This window comes from Astatotilapia calliptera, chromosome 16 (genome assembly GCF_900246225.1).
Source record: "Astatotilapia calliptera chromosome 16, fAstCal1.2, whole genome shotgun sequence".
Lineage (NCBI taxonomy): Eukaryota > Metazoa > Chordata > Actinopteri > Cichliformes > Cichlidae > Astatotilapia > Astatotilapia calliptera.
Window position 1 is genome coordinate 2,582,437 of NC_039317.1, and position 18,146 is coordinate 2,600,582.

Below are 18,146 nucleotides of genomic sequence, written 5' to 3' on the forward strand. Positions count from 1 at the left end.
TCTCTCACTTTCTGTATTAATTAATTAATTAATTAAAAAGGTAGATAGATAGATAGATAGATAGATAGATAGATAGATAGATAGATAGATAGATAGATAGATAGATAGATAGATAGATAGATAGATAGATAGATAGATAGATAGATACTACCAATTAAGCATATTAGGTGATGTGCATCTCTGTAATGAGAAGGGGTGTGGTCTAATGACATCAACACCCTATATCAGGTGTGCATAATTATTAGGCAACGTCCTTTCCGTTGGCAAAATGGGTCAAAAGAAGGACTTGACAGGCTCAGAAAAGTCAAAAATAGTGAGATATCTTGCAGAGGGATGCAGCAGTCTCAAAATTGCAAAGCTTCTGAAGCGTGATCATCGAACAATCAAGCGTTTCATTCAAAATAGTCAACAGGGTCGCAAGAAGCGTGTGGAAAAACCAAGGCGCAAAATAACTGCCCATGAACTGAGAAAAGTCAAGCGTGCAGCTGCCAAGATGCCACTTGCCACCAGTTTGGCCATATTTCAGAGCTGCAACATCACTGGAGTGCCCAAAAGCACAAGGTGTGCAATACTCAGAGACATGGCCAAGGTAAGAAAGGCTGAAAGACGACCACCACTGAACAAGACACACAAGCTGAAACGTCAAGACTGGGCCAAGAAATATCTCAAGACTGGTTTTTCTAAGGTTTTATGGACTGATGAAATGAGAGTGAGTCTTGATGGGCCCGTGGCTGGATTGGTAAAGGGCAGAGAGCTCCAGTCCCACTCAGACGCCAGCAAGGTGGAGGTGGAGTACTGGTTTGGGCTGGTATCATCAAAGATGAGCTTGTGGGGCCTTTTCGGGTTGAGGATAGAGTCAAGCTCAACTCCCAGTCCTACTGCCAGTTTCTGGAAGACACCTTCTTCAAGCAGTGGTACAGGAAGAAGTCTGCATCCTTCAAGAAAAACATGATTTTCATGCAGGACAATGCTCCATCACACGCGTCCAAGTACTCCACAGCGTGGCTGCAAGAAAGGGTATAAAAGAAGAAGAACTAATGACATGGCCTCCTTGTTCTCCTGATCTGAACCCCATTGAGAACCTGTGGTCCATCATCAAATGTGAGATTTACAAGGAGGGAAAACAGTACACCTCTCTGAACAGTGTCTGGGAGGCTGTGGTTGCTGCTGCACGCAATGTTGATGGTGAACAGATCAAAACACTGACAGAATCCATGGATGGCAGGCTTTTGAGTGTCCTTGCAAAGAAAGGTGGCTATATTGGTCGCTGATTTGTTTTTGTTTTGTTTTTGAATGTCAGAAATGTATATTTGTGAATGTGGAGATGTTATATTGGTTTCACTGGTACAAATAAATCATTGAAATGGGTATATATTTGTTTTTTGTTAAGTTGCCTAATAATTATGCACAGTAATAGTCACCTGCACACACAGATATCCCCCTAAAATAGCTCAAACTAAAAACAAACTAAAAACTACTTCCAACAACATTCAGCTTTGATATTAACGAGTTTTTTGGGTTCATTGAGAACATGCTTGTTGTTCAATAATAACATTATTCCTCAAAAATACAACTTGCCTAATAATTCTGCACTCCCTGTAATATTTCTAATAAATACAAGTAAAGGATAAGTCCGTTTATAATTAACAATGAACCAGTTAAGACGTTATATCCACAACAGTGAAATTCATTTGGTGAGTAGTTGCCCTGTATGTTAGTACATGTACTAACATACAGGGCATGTCAAAGTTGTAACAAAGTTGCCTCGTGAAGAATTAACACGCAATGTTAAAACATTCAGTTTTTCAGAATTTACATAAGTGTTTCAGTAATGTGGATTCAGTTCAGCCACATAAATTCACACGGTGCCAGTTTACAGCAAGAGTCGCTTCAACGTGCTTTGTTGATGATCCCTATGAGCAAGCACTACCTGCAGGTGTGGGGAGGAAGACGTCTGCTCTGTGGAAAGGTTAATAATGTGGTTATGCTTCCATCTCATGTGTTGAGTTGATATTTAAAATATGCATCTTCATAGACGGGTTGAACACACACACACACACACCACACACTGTGTGTACATGTGCAGCCATTAACCTTCCCTTGTTCCTCCAGTGACGAGCTCACAGCTTTGTGCAAGGGGATGAAAATAAAATGTCCCGACATTTCAAATTAGCAGCGTGGGCTGTGAGTTGGAAAGCTCGTCAAAGTACTGAGATACGTAATGCACATTTAAAAAATATACATATATGTAATAAGTGGGTGGAAATCTTTGATTGCTTTTTCCATTGTCTTTCTATTATAAGTCAACAGAGGAAGCCAGCAGGGGACGTCCCGCTCCCGCTGAGCGCACCACCAGGTTAAAGTTCCACTGCCTGCTCGTCTCTGTTTGTCTAATCTGCGGCTCTTTGTTGGCTTTGGCTTTGGAAAATTGGTGTTCTTATTTGGCATGCAGTCTCTTTGCACCCCACAAGTGCAGGGTTGAGCTCTAAAGTTTGAGCAACAATAAAAAAGTTAACCCCATCAGAGATTTATAGCAATGGCTCTCTTCAGCTAGTTAGTGCCAAACACAGCATGCAAGTCTGTGGCTGAGAGCTGCAGCTTGTACCTCCTCCTCTTCCTTCCTCTCTGCAGCAGCCCCAAGTGTTCTGCTGTAAAAAAAATCAACTGTCTTATTGAAGCCAGCAGGTCTCCCATTTAAAATGGTTTAATTCCATCATTGTAACACTGACAGGTGGATTCTTGGGATTAGACAAAGTTTTTTTCTGTGAGTGCAAAGAAAATGAAATACAGCTGCTACATTGTTAAACTCGGTTGTGTGTGTGTGTGTGTGTGTGTGTGTGTGTGTGAGAGAGAGAGAGAGAGAGAGAGAGAAAAGCTAATTTAGCATCTTTTACCCAGCTCGAAATCACAGCATAGTCGTGTCCAACCGGCTCTAATGTTCACCAGCTGGGCAGCACCTTTATCTGGGTGCAGTGATGATAATAGTCAGATGTGACTTTGTGTTCACAGGTTTCTTCGTGAGGCGCAATGAGGACATTTTCACTGTCCACTGGTTGGACCTGGCTGAAGCTCAGGAGGTAGAGTGGGTCATCCACTGACTGGAAGACTGGTGGGTTGATCCCTGGCTGCTCCAGTTTGCATGCCAAATATGCAAATATCAATGGGCAAGAATCCTCTTAAGCACAGGAAAACATGCGGCCTGTTGTATAAAGTGCTCTGTGCGCTCCGGGAGAAAAGAAAAGCAATCAGCCCATTTAACGTTCAAGTCATGTGTGAGGGCGTTCATAAGGGACAGGTGTGCGAGTCTCTCCCATCGTCTCGTGGACCATAACTATGATTTGACACATGGAGAATGTTGTGCTCTTTGTAGCAAGCTGGTAGCTAGAAAATAATAATAATACTAGTAATATTTTCATATTGGCTCCTGATGGGACTCAGCAGATAGTCCATTGTGAAAAATGCACCATGTTTGACTATGATGATGATGCTTGGCAGTACAAACAGAAAAAACAGTAACTAATAACTTTCTGTCACACATTGACAGAGAAATGTCAAAAGGAAGAGTAGAGTGTGTTTGAACGCTGTGATACAGGTGTTACAGCACCCTCTGCACTCCTGGCCTTTCTTTGCTTTCACACAGATCTTTGAATTTTGCTGCGCAGAATGACGAGTCAGCGCAGTCTGACAGTCTGACACTAGAGGGAGCTCTCTGGAAACTCATTTCAGTTCTACATATTTGTCCTATGGAGAGAGCCATGATTGTTTTCCGCTAACTGACGTACCTCCTGCAGACCGTGCTTTGAAGAAAGCATAATATTTTTTCTTTTGTACATATAATGATTGATTTTAAGTGTGCTAGGTGTTAGACCCTTTAAAATAATAATAATAATAATAATAATAATAATTGTTGGGTTGTGTTAATATGAGCTACCAGACATACCAGAAAATAACGTATTATTATTATTTGATCCTGTCGGGGTCTCCTTTTAGTAAATTAAAATATGAAGCTTGTGTGGATCTGCATACATCACTGTGTGCACACCATAGATGGACTGGCCATCGGGCATACCGGGCATTTGCCCGGTGGGCCGCTGGCGATTTTTTGTTTTTATGGGCCGATGGATTTTTTTTTTTTTTTTTAGGAAGGGTATATATAATGAAAGGTGTTGGATTGGCCAATTGGTCATGATCGACTCTGGGCTGGACCAATTACAGCCGAGGAGGCCGGATGCACCCTCCCCCTTGTTTAGCAATCACGTGATTTTCGCGCATTGCATACCGGGAACTCGTGGCAAAACAATCCAAGTACCGCATCAAATGCAAGCATTTGCAGCACCGCAAAACGTTCATTCTCCGGTTCCAATACCTTCTTGTTTCTTCTTTGCCGCACAAAATAGGAATGTACAAAACAAAAGGAGAACAATGCCGGTCCGTACAAAGACAGACTCGACGAAAAGTCAAAGAAAAGATACACAGCAAATCCAGCATGTCCAAATTAACACTGTCGGATTTGATTTCAACACTATTAAAGTGTCTATATGGGTCCACACCAGAGAGTGTTAATTTAACTCTTTTTGGAGAGTTGGTACGTCAACTCTGATTTAGTGTTAAACACCAAATCTGTCTGAAGTTGATAATTTAACACTTGGTGTTAAGAGTTTATATATTAACTCTCAAAGAGTATTTTAGTTTAACTACGTAAGAGTTATCTTCTAATTCATTCTAAAAAGCAGGAATTTTACTGTTCTGAACTTCTAGAAATTTCTTTTGGAAATAAACATTTACTAAAAAGATGCAATGGTTTTTGAAAAACATTTATTCTGAACTGTGCACCACAATTTCAAAACATTTTCTGAAAGATGTAACAGTATACATGTTCTCACTTTCATTAGAATTTTGTTTATCAAAAGGTCTGACATGGTAAATGCAAATAACAGCATTCTCATCATTTATTTCTTCAATACAATATGCATGTCCTTCATTCATCCCTCTGTGGAACTTCAACGCACTTCTGCTCTCCCCCATATTCCATCTTCACAAGCATATCCTGTGCGGAGATTGAATAAAAATTAGTTGACAGTAATTAATGGCACAAATAATCCAGTAAACAATTGCAGCACAGTAAAAAAAAAAAAAAAGGAATCCTCTTTGAGCCATTACTTGTGTAAAGTATTTTCCCAAAAGACAAAGACACAGGCAACAGGTAATACTGAACTAAATGTAAAACCTCAACCTTTTTCATTTTTACCTAAACCGTGTGCACAAAACTCTGGAGGGATCTATGCTAACGTAGAATCCAGTCAGGACGTCAGCTACTGCTGTTTGCTCGTGTTTTTTTTATTTTTTTTTTATGGGCAATCGTTTTCAGGCTTCAAGCAGCACCATTATACCAACATTTCACATTCTAGACATTGTTTTAGGTGTATTTGACCAAAAGTTTGACTGAAAATTCACATGCAAGCTTTTTTTCAAGGCTGTGGTATTTGCCCGCAGACAATACCTTTCAGCTAGCTAAAACAGAATATTATGCTATCAGCGAGCAACATGGCTAATGCCTTTCACACAGCTTTGTCTCAACTCCAAAGAGCCACAGAAGTAAAAGCTCATAATAATAATTGAAACAATCTTTGAAAAAATGACTTACCAAGCATGGCAAACAACTCAAATATGTAGAGCAAAATGTTCTGAAACGGCTTCACTTCAGCTTCGATTGGAGCCGTGCTGGGGGCGGAGTCTGTGAATTTACTCTGTTGGTGTCATAGCCCGTCTAGGAGTTCAGAGTTAAGAGGTCAAGAGTTAATGTTTCCATTGTAACACCTCCAGATTTGACAGAGAAACACTCATTTTTAACACTCGATTTTAACTACTATCATTTTACACCTCAGTTACATTAAAAGAATGTGACTCTGCTTAGAGTAAAATTAACTCTACTTTTGCAAGAAGACTATTAACACCGAAACATTTAACACTTTTGAATTTGCTGTGTACGAGGAAAAAATCAAAGGAGTGAACGGGTCAGACCCTTACGAGCACACAGAGTGGACAAAAGACGTTAGCGTGCTGCCCAACTTTCACCACGCTCAGATTTATAATTATACGGTTCTTGGAGTGAGTGCATACACTCATGAAGTTTAGTAACTTCAGGTCACTGCAACAAGCCCAGGTACAGTTTACCGACGGATGGGTGCAGGACCTTGAAATGCACCGTGTAGAACGAAAGACCATCGTACGTATCATAAGTTTACCAGTCTCACAAATCGTCTTCATAAATACACATTCGTTAACCGTTTATTAATAGGACCTTTGAGCTCAACGGTAATTAATTAGTAGTGGAAATAATTTCTGGTACAGAAATGTAGCAGTGACAATAATATTGTATGCTGTAATCGCACTGGACAATTAGTGATACAAAACAACTGTTTTATCCTGTGAATAAAAGTATATGTTTTTGTCAGTGTACCATAATAACAGAAGCGAAACACAATATTGTGTCAGGACAATTCACTATTTATGCACAATAAATAAAGGAGCATAGCGCGACAATTTCTGTTCAGCGCCAGACTTGCTTGTAACCTATATCATCAATTATGTTAAGAAAAATGATGTAATAACTACTACAAAACTCTGACCTTTGTGGGAATGCTTGGAGCAGACTAACATGTGAGCTGGAGTGTTCTGAGACGTTATATTTGGTATATCCAGACCATCCGTTGGCTCTTACTTCGGAAACATGGCTTAAAAAATTTCTCTTCAACGACGTAATCCGATTAAAAAAAACGATCTCTTTACCCGTCGGCTTCCCGTGGCTGTCATGCGACCGGCTATTGCAGTTAATAATACAACAGCTTCTTGACATTTTTTGGGTTTCTTATTATCGCTGTGTGACTGAGTTCAATTGAAAGCCTGCGTGCGCTAGTACCTCTTGCCACAAGTTCCCAGAATCCTTTGCTGTTTTACCCCTGAATGACATCACATTTTCAATCTTTATCCTGGTGGGCCGGTCTCTAGTCAAAATGCCCGGGCCGATTTTTTGTCCCAGTCCAGCCTTGGTGCACACATGCACACAGTGATGTATCCAAGTCTGACCACGTGGATGTAAAAAGCTTCTTAAATCGGACCAGGTGCCTATTTTGTGTGTGCGTGGTACATGTTGGCCCATTATATTATATTATATTATATTATATTATATTATATTATATTATAAACTTTTCAAACAGATGACATGAGAATAGAATAGAATGAACTCATCAGCACCGATTGGTTAAGGCTGATTTAAGGGTTGGGCAGGACAGGAAATGAGCCACCGGGAACGCGCAGTGTGAGGATACGCGCTCCCACAAGTTTTTTTGGGATCCGGTGTAGCGTCAAGTCAAACTGCAGAATACCGGAAGTGAGGCGTTTTCGGCTTCACAGTAAAAGCTTAATTCCTATTTGTATGGTCCTTATATGCACTTTATTCTCAATCCTTAAATCTAAAATTTGATATACAGAGAAAAAACAAAAACTTCCTTTTTTATGTAATATACACTGGTCTGTGTGGAGTCTGGAACTGGATTATTTCCCTCAGTTTAACTTCTACAATGACAAAAAAAAAAAAAAAAAAAAAAATCCAATCTAAATTGAGATAAATAAAAAATAGAACCTAAAAGTGTTTAATATTGTGTAGCCTAGCCAAATAAACATGAGAAGTGGCATTCTCAAATGTCAGTACTAATAATAATGCTTTTTTTTCCCTAAGGCAAATGAGCTACAATTAATATACAAGAGAGTAGCCCGCTACCACAAAGTTATCATTACAATGTAAACACATAAATATGACATAAATATGTTATCATTATTTATTGTCAGTTATTAAATAATAATAATAATAATAATAATAATAATAATAATAATAATAATAATAAGGGCTCATCTTTCTAGTTTTATTGTGAAAGTCACGCCGGAAGTGCTCCGAGTGCCAGCCTCCAGTATCAGCAGCGGTGTTGGGATTCAGTGTAGCAGCAAGGGAAATCAGTGGAATCTGGGCTATCTGGGAAAAGGGCAGTCGGTGAAAACCGGCAAGAATCCCGGCGAAGTGTCCACCGTGACACCGCAGAAGCTCCCGGCGGACTCCTCGGTCCCGTCTCCCGCTGCTGGCTGCGGTTTTTCCTCCCTGGATCCGCACAGTAAGTAGCCCGATTCCTCGCTCACCTAAACGCATCTTCATCGCACCGCATTCACCCTTTCCCTCTCTCTCGGTAACCTTTGTGGATCAAGCACTAAAGCGGCTTCTCCTGGCTGCTGGAACACCGGAGCTTTTTCGTTTTGTGACAAATGCATCACGATTTCCATTCGTTAACATCCGCTGCAATAAGAGCTAATTAATTCCGTTAGAAGCTGCATGTGTGCAAAGAAAGGAGAAGGATGTGAGGGGGGGGGGTGACAGAAAAAAGGCACTGGGGTGTCTGCATGTGCACACACGGGCTCGCTGCTCGTAGTGTCACACTGCGCCGGGGCCTGCTGCGCACACACTCCCGGCCTGTATGCGCAGGGTCGCCGGGGAACAGCAGCCGGCTTGCATCGCCTTTCCAGGCGGAATATCGGCGTAGCTCCGAGGCCAGGCATGCCGGGCTGACGCGAGCTAGGCGTGGCCTTCATATAGCATTACACAGATATGGGCGTGTCCCCCGCAGCTGCCTCACAACTCACTGCTGTCCTGTTAAATCGCATCCACATATTACGCGCATTGATGTGATTTGAGCATCAGTTTCCATTTTCGTGATGTTTTGTGTAATAAGCAGACGAAGGCTCGCCCCGAGGCTTCTTTAAAAGTCCTTCCAAACGCAGCATCATTAGACATGCAGGCCTGCCATCTGTCTGTCCTCCTCCCGTGCACCGTCAGGGTCTAACTTCCTCTCTTGTCTGTCCTCCTGCTCACACTCCTGTCCGTCTACACTGACGGACCCAGCAGGGTTAGAAGTGGTGGTCAGCCATTTTTTATGTGTGTTGCTGTAAGCTGTCAGGTGTTTAAATGACGTGACTCCACTCCTCAGTGTTGGTGGTTACGGTGTGTGCAGTGTTGTTTGTTTTTGAGTCCGTAGAGATGTGCAGTGGTATTAGGAAATGCTAGCAGGGCGGTTAGCTGAACCCACAACTGTACAACACACAGATTCACATGTCAACAACCGACCTTTTGGAAGCCTTTCCTGCACAGCCAGCCATATTATTGACACTAAATATAGGGGCGTGGTTTAGTTGTGTTACAGCCATTAGAGGTGTGGCTTAGCAGGCGCTGATTTGATACAGCTTCCAACAGGCCATGTTAATAATAATGCTAAAATTACACAAAATGATCTTATTTTTTAATATAATATGCAGGCACTTACACAATATTTCTGCCAAACCACAGTTATTGTGATTGTTTTTTTTATAACCAAGAAGAATATCATCAGTACTTTTTATCACATGCTGGTATTACTATTTGAATTGTATGTTCCATGCTGGTGTGCATGGCTGAATGCGTGTTGTATAAAGTGCTGTGAGTGCTCAGGTAGAGTAGAAAGCGCTGTATAAGAACCAGTCTGTTTATCATGACCACTTCAAAAAGTAGTGAGATGGCAATGACGAAAGATCTTCCTTTTGAAGTATCCAATGGTTACTCATGTCTGTCTTTTATATACAGTCTATGAGAGAGAGCAGAACATGGAGCAGTTTCTCTGATTAACGTGGTTACGGTTAATCTTAAACTCCTGAGTGCAAACCAGACCGAACAGGCAAACAGCTAGAAGGGCAAACCTGCAGCTCCACATGGGAGATTGTTCCAGGAGCTTTGCTGGGAAGATTTCAGGTATGAACATCCTGACGCGTTCACTTGCCGTGCTCGTCTCTAAGGTTCTTCGACAGGCTTCCTCCTGTCGTTTCAGAGCGTCCGTGTCGAAGCATGTTGGTTTTTGCTGGTCAGATGCTCCAGCATCTCCATACAAGACTCATGTTGTTTTTCCTGCTCGTGTCTCCGTGGACCTGTTGCTACAGCTGCACACGTTTTTACACAAGTCTCTCCACAGCTACAAGATCTAAGCTTCATTCACTCACCATTGTAGTAAAAGGAAGGGCTGTGGCACACACTTTGTACCAATGTGTGACTGAAGATGTAGGAGCAGTGTAGTGTGTTCAGTCACAGAAGCCTGATGTAAGTGTACTGATGTAGTGCAACATGAAGTTGTACTTACAACTGATTTTGTGGGAATGAGACTGTGATCACAAACTCTTCTTTAACTGAGGAGTTAATCGCGTCCACTCGTGACACAAGACAGGAAATGATATATAAAGTATTCAGAATGATTTCACCACACTAACAGCTTTAAACGTTTCTCATTCAAATGTGTGATGCCTCATTTCAACCAAATGTTCTTAAAACCACTCGTAAAGGCGTAAACGTCTGGAACTGGGCTCGTCAGAGCTCCAGTCTAATCGTTCTGGCAGTTTTGAGAAGTCCCGCCTCGATAACGCGCTCGCGTGCGGCAAAGTGGGGCAGGATCCCGTGTCTCCGGGTGGTGCTGAGAGTGAACTGGAGTATAAAAATCTCAGATGCCCTAATTCCACTCAAGGCTTCCCCAGCTATGTGTGACCAGCCCCTGGACTACACTGTCCACTGTGCCCTCACTAACATGCTGATTTAGTCGCCTGGCGCCTTTTTAAACAGCGTGACACCATTTTTGATGGTTTTAGCATTGATGCAGTACGAGTTGCTGCTTATTGCTGGCAAGGTGTGGATTACATGTTTAAATTGTTTAAATATCGTGAACATCATTTGGCTAACCATTGCAGGGCTCTCAAAATTTCAAAATCCCTGGTAGCCCTTCGGGCAGGGACTCTTCAGTTTTTGGTAGCCCAAAATAAATGTAAGTAGCCCGAATAAAAAAGAGAGCAATTTTTTGATTGATGTTTTGTTTCCTTTACAATATTATACTTTAAAGTATAATATTGTAAAGGAAACAAAACATTCATCAAAAAATTGTTGAAACACAAATTACAACATTGTATAAAAATTACAATCATCAACTCAAACACTTGGTTCTAATTGAACAGAAATTTCTATGAACTTGTAAGAACTGTGTAGGACATGAATCAGTCTGTGTCAGATCCTGAATTTGAAATTTCCACTGAAGTCACGGGTAAGAGGCAAGTGGAACCAAGATCGAGGCCGTTTGCTTTTTGAAGTTTGCACAGACTGCTGCATTGTGCCAGTGGTAGTTCACTCTTTGCAACATAGTAGCTGTTCTAAACTGATTTTTCAGGTTTATTTTTAGTATGTTATTTGCAATTGGTGTTTGTTCTGGGAAAGATACTGCAGACTGAGCAATAATGCATTTCTTGCATTTCTCATGGGTTCTAATGGGGGCCTTTCTTAAAATGACTGGTCCCAGTAACAAAGGCGCTTGTCGACTCAGAAATCGAGAGAAAACCAACAACACAGCCGGCAGAACATTATGTTATTTACACGGGTGCACATAAGTGGTCCGCATGTGCGCATTCGCTGTCAAAATAAAAGACGCGCACCAGATAAGAAGTTGCAGCGCGCGTTTGCGTCCATATAAAAGGCACTGTTTTTGTCCTAGAGTGGGATTTTCACGGCACATTCTGCACCACATCTCTGTGCGTTCATCATTTGTTTGAAGCTAGCTCACCTCCTGCAACCACTTTTCCAAGAATACGTGCTTCTTTTGTGGTTCGGACTCCTTCTGACATTTGTTTGGAGGTGGAGGAACATCACAGTAATTGCTTAAAGGAGCGTCTTCGACATCTTTAAGAGTTCTAAACAAATGTCTGTCCTCCTCCTGAAAATCTTATGTATGCAAACACGCGTTGCAACTTCTTATCTTGTGCGCGTTTTTTATTTTGACAGCGAATGCGCACCTGCGGACCACTTATGTGCAGCCCTGGTTATTTAGCTCGTCATGTTGCAGCCACAGAAATTCTTTTGTCCATGAAACCATAAAGCTGCACTTTCTTTTTGCCTTATAGTCTGATTTGTCATAACTTCTCCGTTTTGTGGTAAGCTTTTCTTTGGCTGTCACTTCTTCACCCTGACCTGTCCTATTTGGCTCAGCAGAACTAAAATATATATCCTGCTGCTTTTACACACGCACTCACATAAGCTCAGCGATTCTCTGCGCGATCAACCTCTCACATGTTTAAGCTGCGGGAGATTTCACTTGTCATGTTTGCATAGTAAGCTAACGATTAATAAGACGATGTCAGAGGAATTGGTGCACAAATTATCATCACTCACAGATCAGTGCTGTCGCTCTCTATACACAGTTCGCGCGATTGCAAAGTGAAAGCAAAAAAACAAGCGCAAATTCAAACACGATTTCAATATGTCACATATTGACAGTGGCTCACCGATGCCAATGACATAATTACCCAGCTACATTTCCGAAAGAATGCAAAAGCATTGACATATATTTTTCCTTCCTACAATAGCCCGACGGGGAGGGCAGAGAGAGATTTTGGTAGCCCGACTGGAAAAATCACTAGCCCCGGGACGTCGGGCTAGCGATTTTGCGAGCCCTGCATTGCAGTTAAACTCACCTAATTACCAAGCGCATAAACATTATAAACAATAATATATTGTTGAGTAATCATCACTGCTAATAAGTATACTGGTTGCTTTTCTTGGCAAACCAGAACATGAACAGGCTTCGCTGATTTGGTGCAAGGAGCATGTTGCATAAAGCACTTAATGCTGGGCTCACACTCTGCAATTTTTGGCCCATTTTGAGCTGATTTTTGAGTCGTGCGACCTTTTTGGTGATCGGCCCGAGTTTGCCCTTCATCGTGCATCGTGTAGTATACGTGGGGCAACGACAAGCGATTAACACCTCACGACCAGCTCCCGATCATCAATCGCTTGGTCGGGAGGATTTCAAACTTGTTTGAAATCCTCCCGACCGTCGTGAGGGTGTCACCACATGTCGGTGAAAAAATCGCACAGTGTCTGCCCAGCTTAATGAAGCAGCTGTGAAAACCTGCGCATGTGTGGTACAAGTACAACCTGGGGGGAGAAAAGGTGATGTTCTTTATTTCCCAGATATTTTGATCAAATATTACTGATAATTATACTGCATTGCACAAAAGTGTTGAGGCTCTCTTCAATATTTTGCTCCCAACCAGTCAGAATTTCCTGTAGTCTTTTAAAGCAGTGTTGAGCTGCCAGGCTTCTTGGGACATTGGCTGCCTTACCCACCTCAGCTCACCAAGGCAGTACAGGCACTGCCTTTTAATCCAGTCCTTGTACCCATGAATCATCCAAGCATAAAACACCTAACTAGAGAGAGATGAGTTAGTGTTGTGTTTACATGTACCAGACTTAGCAGTTGTGTCATTAGCTTGATTTTGTTCCCATTTCTGTGGTTGAATCCATGAAAAATGCTCCAATGGAGACACTTTGGAAAACTGCACCTCTTCCTCCTGTAACTATATACACTATATATCTATGTGCACTGAACAGATATATTTTAACTTTCATGTAGAGTCTTAAGCACAAGACATTTTGCTTCACCGAGGTTTATTAAGGTTTTACAGTAACAGGGCAGGTAATGTAAGGGGAGAGTTCTCCGGTAACTAACCTTCCCCAATACACACTCAACGTCTTTGAGTGTTACAATGTTACCAAAACAGTAACATTGTAACAGAGATCCTGAACACATCACGATAAAATATCATACGACGATATAATCACACACACACACACACACACACACACACACACACACACACACACACACACACACACACACACACACACACACACACACACACACACACACACTTTGAACTACACTGAAGTGTTTTAAGAACCTATGTAGTTATAAGATTATATATTAGTAATTAGGATTAATGTGTGGCCTTTGACCATGCTGTGACCTATTGTCAGAAGGCAAAGCAAAGGGCTAACCTGAGGGTGTCCCCTTGGGCAGGGCCCTCAGCCAGGGCTGCCCGTACCCTGGCCTGTACCTGACCCCTGCAGCTGTGTTTGGACGGGTGGGAAAGTTACTCAGCAACAGGGGGCGGGGATACTGATCCCTATATATCAGGGGACCAGAGGACACCCCCAGCACTCGTTTCCCCTCTGCTGATGCTCTCTGTCCGTCTCTGTGTTGTTCTGCTGTCTGTGCTTAAGGCTGTACACCCCGGGGTTTTGCTTTGCTTGCTTTCTGCTATGTAATTCTCTTGCTAAATGTCTGTATGTATTTTTCCTGCTGTTCATATGATTCAGTGTATTAAACTCTGTTCCAGAGCATCTTTTTAAGTGTCTTGATTTTAATTGGATCTAAAGAGGTTGGATCTCCACATCCTTGGTGGGAGAAGGTTATCAGGATGGCTTCAAAATTTACGACCACAACCTCAGACACTTATTTCTACTGTTAGGTTTAGAGGTGCTGGCCTCTCTTTTACACCAGCGTCACTACAGTAATGGGGGTGGGGCAGAATGCAGATGGTATGGAGATCCTGTTAGACTGTCGGTTCGAATGAATCAGATTGACTAATAAATACGCATGGTGGTCAGAACAAAACAGTCCGGTACAAACTGCAGCAGATGTTAGTAAATGAGGTCCAATGATCTCAAACATGCTGCCAATGCAGTAAAACATACATGGGTTGAAAATAGGGCTGCCATGATTACTATCAAAATCGTCGACAACTAACTTAATAGTCGATGTGTCGTTTGAAGCTTTGTAAGATCCCGAAAGATACAGGAATAAGTAGTAGGATTTAAGAGTGTAATAACGGACTGAAACAGAAGATGGCAGCACTGCATGTACAAGGAGTCCAGCTGCCGTCAAACCCCGAAGAAGAAGAAGCTGTGTCCGGTATCGTAGCTGTGTCCAAATTCAGGAACTGCATCCTCCTGAGCCCGCATTTGTAGGCCGATTACGTTACAGCGACACGACAGACTGTCCAAATTCGAAGACTCCTCCAAATGTGGCCTTAGCCGTGTAAACTTCAAATATCTGTTCGGTTTATCAAGACATCACATATTTGCAAGAGCGCTCCGACGTTTTCGGAGACGTCTGTTACCGACCAGCTCGATAGTGGGGTTCAAGGCTCACTAGAGCACAGCGAGAACAGCGGACTCCCTGCACATCATTTTCAACCCCCCGCGGCCTTTGGCTACTCAGGTTAAGCATGATATATAAGTCATTTAGATAACTTAAAAATGTTGTTGTTTGGCTTTTTTCAGTATTTGTTCCTGAGTAAATCGGTTTGGCTGAGATTAAAGTTATAGTTTTTACACAGCTGAATAAACGTCAAGCAGAGAACTGATTATCAGAAGTGTGAGACGGTGGAGAATATACTCCTGTTATATTTTAGATAGCAAGGAGCAGACGGCTGAGTTTATTAAACTTCACCAAAACAATCTGCAAACTATCATCTTGATTATTTTTAGTTAGCACAGACCTGAAACACTTCAAGCTGTAAGCTAATGATAGTCAGTGTTGGTGAAGTTTCTTGAAAAAAGTAATCAGTAACTAATTACTGATTACTTCCTCAAAAACGTAATCCCGTTACTTTACTGATTACTTATTTTCAAAAGTAATTACTTAGTTACTTAGTTAGTTTTTAAAAACACGATTTACAACCTGAATAGGTGATAAAGGGGTAGATCTTTCAGCCCAATTCTACTTTTTCTACATAATCCATCATACAAAATGTAATCAAATGGAAAAGTCTCTTTTTAAAACTTGTTTTATTAGTTTTAATCTTTTAACTTTATGCATCAAGCAAACATTTAATTATATGCAACATTCTCTGACTGGAAGAAATTAGTTTAACATTTAAACCTATTCCAGCACATAAAATAAAATATTTTTTGTGTTTACACTCACTCTTTCAGATGCAAGTAAAACACAGCAGAAAATAAATAATTTTCTATTTTCACCTGTAAAGCAGGAGTGGGGTAGGCGGAGGTTTACCCTGGTGCAGGTGTGCCGCGGTCAGTTGAAGAATCCGCGAGTTTCTCTGTGAGTTTCCCATTACGTCGTAGCGCACTCGGTGCTTGCTTGGAAGTTTAGGGGTTTTTCGCTGTAAAAAGACGTTTTCTTCCCACGCACAGCGGACGCTAATGTTTTTGTCACTTTTTATGGAATCAAACTCAAAGTAAGGTCAGTACTTCCACGCTTTAAACGCTGCACGCTCATACTCTCTCCTGCACTCGATATATGATCCATTGTTGATCTGCACACAGCTGTTGTCACGAACGTCGCACTCGCTTATGTCACTGTCATGAGACATTCTTGCAAAAAAATATCACGGTTTTAGTAACGCAGTAACGCAGCCTTCCTACAGGAAAGTAACGGTAATCCAATTAGCTTTTTTGCAATAGTAATTCCTTACTTTACTCGTTACTTGGAAAAAAGTAATCGGATTAACGCGTTACTGCCCATCTCTGCTGATAGTTGTATAAGAGCAGATGCACGCTGGTGCAATAAGCCGTACGTTTTACATGATCTGATTAGTCGACTGTCAAAATAGTCGTTTGTGGCAGCCCTAGTTGAAAAACCAAAGTGCAGCTGTGTCATTCATGGTCTGGCCTCCTCTGCAATCTAACAGAACAAAAAGCAGCTGACATCCAAAGAAGAGCTTTGGAGCGCCCTTCAAAAAGCTTAGAGAAATATTTCTCAAGACTATTTAAGCAATAACTGGAAAGCTTGCCTTAGAGTTCAGGCTGTATGGACGAATGAAGGCGGTCATACCAAATACTGACTGTCAAGCTCAACTGTTTCATACTTGATATTTCCATGGATGTCTGCACATGTTTCAGTAACTGCACCTTTTTCCCATTTTCCTAAAAAATCGAAAGAAATGTGGGAAGACTTTTGCACAGCACCGTACCTGCTTTACATCTTCACCAACTGCCCAACAATAAACTATAATACACATAATAACTGTAAAATGATGTGGTACATAGATTATAATTTAACATGTAATGAGGGCCGTAGGTCGATGATCGATTTTGTAATCGTATCACCAGACCTGCGACCATATGTTCTGGACACTCGGGTAAAGAGAGGGGCTGAGCTGTCAACTGATCACCACCTGGTGGTGAGTTGGATCAGGTGGCGGGGGAGGACGCTGGACAGACCTGGTGCACCTAAACGCGTAGTGAGGGTGTGCTGGGAACGTCTAGCAGAGGCCCCAGTCCGCGAGATCTTCAACGCACACCTCCGGCAGAGCTTCAACAGCATTCCGAGGGAGACTGGGGACATTAAGTCCGAATGGACCATGTTCAGCGTCTCCATTGCCGAAGCTGCTGCATTGAGCTGCAGCCGCAAGGTGGTTGGTGCCTGCCGTGGTGGTAATCCCCGAACCAAATGGTGGACACCAGAGGTGAAGGGAGCCACCAGGCTGAAGAAGGAGTCCTATCGGGCTTGGTTAGCCTGTGGGACTCCGGAGGCAGCCGACAGGTATCGACAGGCCAAGCGGAATGCGGCTCGGGCAGTGGCTGAAGCAAAAACTCGGGTGTGGGAGGAGTTCGGAGAGGCCATGGAAAAAGACTTTCGGACTGCCTCGAAGAGATTCTGGCAAACCGTCAGGCGTCTCAGGAGGGGAAAGCGGTGCTCTACCTGCACTGTGTATAGTGCTGGCGGAGCGCTGCTGACGTCGACTGAGAAAATTGTCAGGCGGTGGAAGGAATACTTCGAGGACCTCCTTAATCCCACTGACACGTCTTCCGAGGAGGAAGCAGAGTCTGGGGATGAGGGGAATGACCCGCCAATTTCCGGGGGCGAGGTCACTGAGGCAGTTAAACAACTCCTTGGTGGCAGAGCCCCTGGTGTTGATGAGGTCCGCCCCGAGTTCCTGAAGGCTCTGGACGTTGTAGGGCTGTCCTGGTTGACACGCCTCTGCAATGTTGCGTGGAGATCAGGGGCAGTACCTGTGGACTGGCAGACCGGGGTGGTGGTCCCCATCTTTAAGAAGGGGGACCGGAGGGTGTGTTCCAACTACAGGGGGATCACACTCCTCAGCCTCCCTTGGAAAGTCTATGCCAGGGTGCTGGAAAGGAGAGTTCGTCCGTTAGTTGAACCTCGGATACAGGAGGAACAATGCGGTTTTCGTCCTGGGGCCCGTTCTTCGTACGTCGCTTACTACATCCAAGATCA

The 18,146-nt window shown here is 42.6% G+C and overlaps 1 protein-coding gene across 1 annotated transcript in view; it reads left to right on the forward strand.

Annotated features, from left to right (window-relative positions):
- Positions 1 to 7,911: 7,911 nt before the first annotated feature.
- The window catches only part of raph1a (Ras association (RalGDS/AF-6) and pleckstrin homology domains 1a), a 78,845-nt gene continuing 68,610 nt past the window's right edge, over positions 7,912 to 18,146 (forward strand). The window contains exon 1 of the mRNA XM_026143828.1: positions 7,912 to 8,165. The gene's annotated coding sequence lies outside the window, so the exon portion shown is untranslated. The remainder of the gene's footprint in view (positions 8,166 to 18,146) is intronic.